This window comes from Capra hircus, chromosome 26, assembly GCF_001704415.2.
Source record: "Capra hircus breed San Clemente chromosome 26, ASM170441v1, whole genome shotgun sequence".
Classification (NCBI taxonomy): Eukaryota; Metazoa; Chordata; class Mammalia; order Artiodactyla; family Bovidae; genus Capra; species Capra hircus.
The window spans coordinates 9,719,919-9,725,918 of record NC_030833.1 but is presented as its reverse complement, the minus strand read 5'-3'; positions in this window follow the sequence as shown (position 1 = coordinate 9,725,918).

Here is a 6,000-nt window from a genome sequence, read left to right as displayed (position 1 = left end):
TTGTTCAATTTCCACTAAGATGCAACTTTCTCCTTGAGATGCTGAACTTGCTTTCTCATCTTCCCCACAACACAAGCCATGATGACCCCAAAATACCTGATTGCCTCTCCCTTCCCATGCCAATGTTCAATTCAGTTAATTGGAACTGGAATTCAATTTAAGATTTTGTTCTTAGACTCTGGGCTGATTATATAGCTTTTTCTCTCACCACTGTAGTCTTAAAAAAAAAAAACCAAAAAACCAAAAACCAATGACTTCAAAATTTGGAAGAGATTAGAAAATGGAAACAGACCCCAATCTAGCTCTTTGTTGATTAGATTGGCTCCAAAAAGAAATACATAAGACAGGAAGCAAAATTTAAACAGATCCTGGTATTAATGGCAGTTCTGTAAAAATACTCAAGTATGCATGATTTCAGCAGTCATGCCCAGCTGTTGGAGGTCAAGGGTCCCTTTCACACTCATCGCATTCAATTTTATATCGAGTTTCAGGTCACCCATAATCACCCAATGACTCTTCTGAGCCTGCAGTGAAAGTAAACTCTAATTCTTGAAAGCAGTGGCTCTTAAAAGTGTGGTCGAACATCATCATCATCAGAGAACTTGACATGCAACTTATCTGTCCCTCCCCAGTGCCTGTAGGGAGGGGACCAACAATTTGTTTTAATACCTCCAGGCGATTCTAGTGCCAGTAGCTTGAGATCACTGCCCTAAAGCATCCATTGTGTGTAATGAATTCTCTCCTAGTCATCTCCTTAGGAGAGCTGAGAAAACAGTCAACCCACATCACCATCTGGGTTTTGGGGTTCAGTTAAGGAACCCCACTGAGAAAGGCTACCTGGAGCCACCTGCTTTGAGAGATTACACTCAAATAGGAATAAAAGTTTTTCTTTGTTTGATATCTTCTATGCATACTAAATCGCTTCATTTGTGTCCGACTCTTTGCAAACCTATGGACCGTAGCCCACTAGGCTCCTCTGTCCATGGGATTCTCCAGGCAAGAATACTGGAGAGGGTTGCCATTTCCTTCTCCAGGGGATCTTACCAATCCAAGGATTGAACCCGAGTCTCTCATGTCTCCTGCACTGGCAAGTGGGTTCTTTACCACTAGTGCCAACTGGGAAGCCTGATATCTTCTATAGAGACAGAATTTTACCAAGAATCTAAAAAGATGCTTACACCATCTAGTTCAGCCTCCTGGCAATGGAAGAACCAGATGTTGAGTTCTAGAAGTCTTTGTTGTTTGATGGAAAGAGGCATGTCACCTTTTCTGAGCCAGATAACCTTCTCGACATAGAATATTCAGAAGCTCCTGTCGTGTGGATGTGTTACAAGTTGCAAGGGACGCTGAGTGAGATGGGACCAATATCCTTAACACAAACACAGGAGTTCGTCCAGTTTTCTCTGTGTGGTTAGTATTTAAAATCTATTTCTTCCCACTGATTTGAAATAAGACTTTTATCAGTGTCTTAGCTTGGGCGGCTACAACAGAATACTTTAGACTGGGTGGCTTACCATTCTGGAGGCTGAGAATTCCAAGATCAAGCTGTCTCAGTGTCTAGTAAGAATCATTTTCCTGGTTCATAGGCGGGTCTCCTGGCTCTTCTCTCACGTGGTGGAGGGAACTCCCAGGGATCTCTTATAGGGGTGAGAGTGGAGCCCTCATGACATCACATTGCAAGGGCCTCACCTCCTAGCACATCTCCTTGAGGGTCAAGTTTTGAGACATAAATTTTGGAGGAACACAGACATTCAGGTTCTAACACTAATCACTCATGAAAGTGAAAGTTGCTCAGTCGTGTCCGACTCTTTGTGACCCCATGGACTATACAGTCCATGGAATTCTCCAGGCCAGAATACTGGAGTGGGTAGCCTTTCCCTTCTCCAGGGGAATCTTCCCAACCCAGGGATCGAACCCAGGTCTCAAGCATTGCAGGTGGATTCTTTACCAGCTGAGTCACAAGGGAAGCCCAAGAATACTGGAGTGGGTAGCCTATCCCTTCTCCAGCGGATCTTCCTGACCCAGGGATCGAACCAGGGTATCCTGCATCACAGGCAGATTCTTTACCAACTGAGTTACAGGGAAGCCCCGCTGTGATGATCCCTCATAGTGGAGTACATTTCTGAACTTCCTGTAACCTGAATATGGGTATTTCTCTGCCAGAATCATATGAGCAATTACAATTAATAATACATTTTAATAGCACATAAATATTTTTGTATTCAATTTTTGAGCTTCAGGATCTTTATTTTGGAGTTCAAAAATATCCTACCTTTTTTAAAAAAATTGGAAGTACGTCGAGTTTATAGTATTGTGAGGTGCTAGTTCCTGTTACACCTGAGAAGAGACACTGCCTGTGTTTGGTGACTCTGGGCAGATGAGTCTTTCCCGCCCCAAGGGATCTTCCTGGTAGCTGTTTGCATTTGGGGGGAAGGAGGTTGCAGATAGGAGGCCCTGGGCACCATGAGAGAGGAAGGCTGGGTGTGGGCTCTGAACATAGAGAAGGCTGTGAGTAACATCTGCCTTTGGAGATAGGATGATAAGAGATGCTTCTGCTTTAGGGCCAGATGGCAGAGCAGGTACAGACAAGGGCCTTCTCCCCAGTTCTGCAGAACCTGGTGTGGACCCGGCCCAGAGGGCTGAGGTCTGTCTGCCAGGCCATGAGTCACTCCAGTCGGTGAGGTGCTGGGGCTGGCTTCGGAGAGTCAGTTGTTGAGTTTGGGGGAATTGTGCAAGCTGGCTGTTGTCAAACAGCTATAGATGAAAATCAGACTTATAAACTTACAATTACATAAATTTCATTAGGAACAAAGGTAATAAAAACTCAAGCTCATCACTTTCTAGTTTTACCCCACTTTGCTTTTGGCCATGCTCTAGGGGTTATTTACAACTCCTGGACCTGAGGGGATGCTGTGCCCTCTCTCACCCCAATTCTACGTTCAGTGACGTCATGTTGGCAGCTTGGCAGGGATATTTACACCATGGAAATTGGCAAATGCTACAAATTAGGCCTTGACTTATTCTTTTATTGATTGTCTAAGTGAGAGGTTGGCTACCTTTTCTGTAAAAGACCAGATAGTAAATGGTTAGGCTCTCCATACAATCCCTGCCTCTTTATTTTTATTTTTCAAATTTAGGTCTATGATCCGACATTTTATGTCTGTATGGGAACAATGTTCATTCCCCCCCCCCCCATATGAACAACCAACTAATCTAGCACCATTTATTGAAAATAACATTTAATTGCAGTTATGCCTTTGTGAAATCAGGTGATTTCTACATGAATCTAATTTGGGCTCCTTTCTGGTCCACTGATCTACACTTTCATTTGTATGTCAATACGCAGCAGTCCTGATTATTGTCAAATTATGCTGTGATATCCAAACACCATCTTCAAAGGTATTCTGGGAGTTGCCACCTCTATAGATTTTGCAAGGGTAATTCCTTGCATCGGGACATAGAGCACTGGCCCTTAGGAATGGGGACAGTGAAACATGGAAAACAGAACTGGAGGGATAAACCACTTCCAGATACCAAAGCTCCTCTGGTGGCTCAGATGGTAAAGTATCTGCCCACAACACAAGAGACTCAAGAGATGTGAGTTCGATCCCTGCCAGAGTCAGGAAGTTTCCCTGAAGAGGGGAATAGCTACCCACTCCAGTATTCTTGCCTGGGAAATCCTATGGACAGAGGAGCCTGGCAACTACAGTCCATGGGGTTGCAAAGAGTCGGACACGACTGAGCAACACTTTGACTTTCTTTCAGATATCAAAAGAACTGATATTTCAGACACTTCAGATATCTGAAAGATGTTAAGCTTTTTTTGTTTTTTTAAAGATGTATAAAGACTTCCTTGGTGGTCCAGTAGTTCAGACTTCATCTTCCAGAGCAGCAGGAGTGAGTTTGATCCCTTGTTGGGAAGCTGAGATCCCACATGCCTCTTGGCCCAAAAACCAAAACAAAAAACAGGAGCAATATTGTAACAAATTCAATAAAGACTTTAAAACTGATCCACATCCAAACAAATCTTGAAAAAAAAAAGATGTAGAGATGTTCTGGTAGATTAAAAAACTTATAAAGGCACCCTCGTATTAAAAATGTCAGAAAATATAGTTTTGGAACACCCAGCAAGATTTTTGTATTCATTCGGTGCTAAGCACTTCACACTTTCTACTCTGTGTCCAGTCATGGATGGAAAGCAGTCATGGATGGGGCAGATGCTGAGCTCAGAGGAGCGACAAGGTGTCTGAAATGCCTACGGGACTAGGAGTGACCCCAGGAAGGAGCACAGCCCACAGCTGGGAGGCCCCAGGAGAAGGACCCTTGGCTATAAGGAGAGCACGACTGGGCTGGTTGCCCCCCTACAGAGCTTTGGCTTTCTTGACATTTCCTTCCTTCGTTTGACTCCTCTCTCCCCTCGTATTAATGGTTAGTACAGAAAATACAAAGAAGCAGAGACTACCTTCCATCACTCATCACGCCTCCACCCAGAATGGACACTGTTAACACTCAGGCTTTGTTCCTTCCAGGTTTGAGTCTGATGATCTTTTTTAAAACAAAACAAAACAATCGGGGGCAAGCAGCGCACACAGTTTTATATCCTGCATTTCTTGTTCGGGGTATAAGTAACCCCCTGGGGTCTTTCTTCTGTTTTCTTTTGAGTCTCAAGCTAGGGAAATTGGGCTGTTAGCAGAAGGATTTCCTGAAATCCCTTTGAATGATCAAAGGAGTCGCGCTCAGTCTTCCTCCAGTTGAGAGTTCTGTTTTTTTTCTCCCTCCCCTCCTATGAAACTGCAGGTCAGGAAGGCAGACGGGAGGCTCAGCTTGTGGGTCTGATTTCTAAAAGTGGTGGTTATTCTCTCTCTCTCTTTTTTTTTTTAAAGGAATAGAGAATCAATTTAATAACAGGGTGCCAGGCAATGGCTAGTCTTGAGTGCCCAGAAACTGTCCCTAAGAAGTGGAGTCCAGGAGGAGAGAGAGACGGAAGTCTCCGCAGGGTGAGGTGACTACAGAAGGATGGAGTGGAGGAGGGGCTGTGGCCGCGGGCCCAGTGGAAAAGTACCTCGTTCGTGAGTCATCACGGATAACATGTGGCTGGTGCCCCGCCATCGGCATCCAGGAGTGTGGCAGTGACAGCTGGAGGTCACATCAAAGACAGATCCACGCGGAAAGGAAGAAAGTAAAGGAAAATCAAGATGAAAATGTACCACTTCAGGGTAATACCTGGCTTCAGCTGTGAGTGAGCATCTCCAAGTCAGCCAGCATGAGCCCAGTGTCTGCTATGTGGCTGGCGCTGTCTGGCTCAATGGGCAGGCTAGGTGGCCGATCCAGGAAGCTTCCAGTCTTGAAGTAGGGCAGAGGAATGGCATGGGACGACCCATCGAACAGTTTGGCTGATTAATGAAGGGCTGTGGCTTAGACAAATGGAATTCCCAGTGCCACTGAATTTTGGATCTCTAGGGATATTGCCCTGATTATAGAATAACTGGATGGTTTAAACATGTGTTCGCATAGCGTCAAAATATAGGAATGGCCTGTAGTTGTCAGCTGGGCTGCTCATTAGAGTTCCTGGAAGACCCTGAAAACTAGACACCAGGGATTTTCAACCACGTCCCAGAGGGGTTTTTTTTTTTAAACAGTTTTATTCAGATATAATTCAAATAGCATCCCATTCTCCTTAGAAAAGTGTACAATTCAGTGGGTTTTATTATCTGCATGGACACATGCAATCATCACCATAGTCAATTTTGTAATATTTTCAAAATGAAGCCTTGTATGCTTTGGCTATTACCTCTCTATCTCCTTGTCCTCCTCACAGCTAGGAATCTACCTTCTGTCTCTGTGGATTTCCCTGTTCTAGGCTTTTCATGTGAATGGAAGCATATAATACAGTCTTTTGTGACTGACTTCTTTCATTTAGGGCAATGTATCCAGTAACTCCAGGGAAGGTCTTGTGAATCTTTCACACGGATAATCCTTGTTATAGCATGTAAACATGGA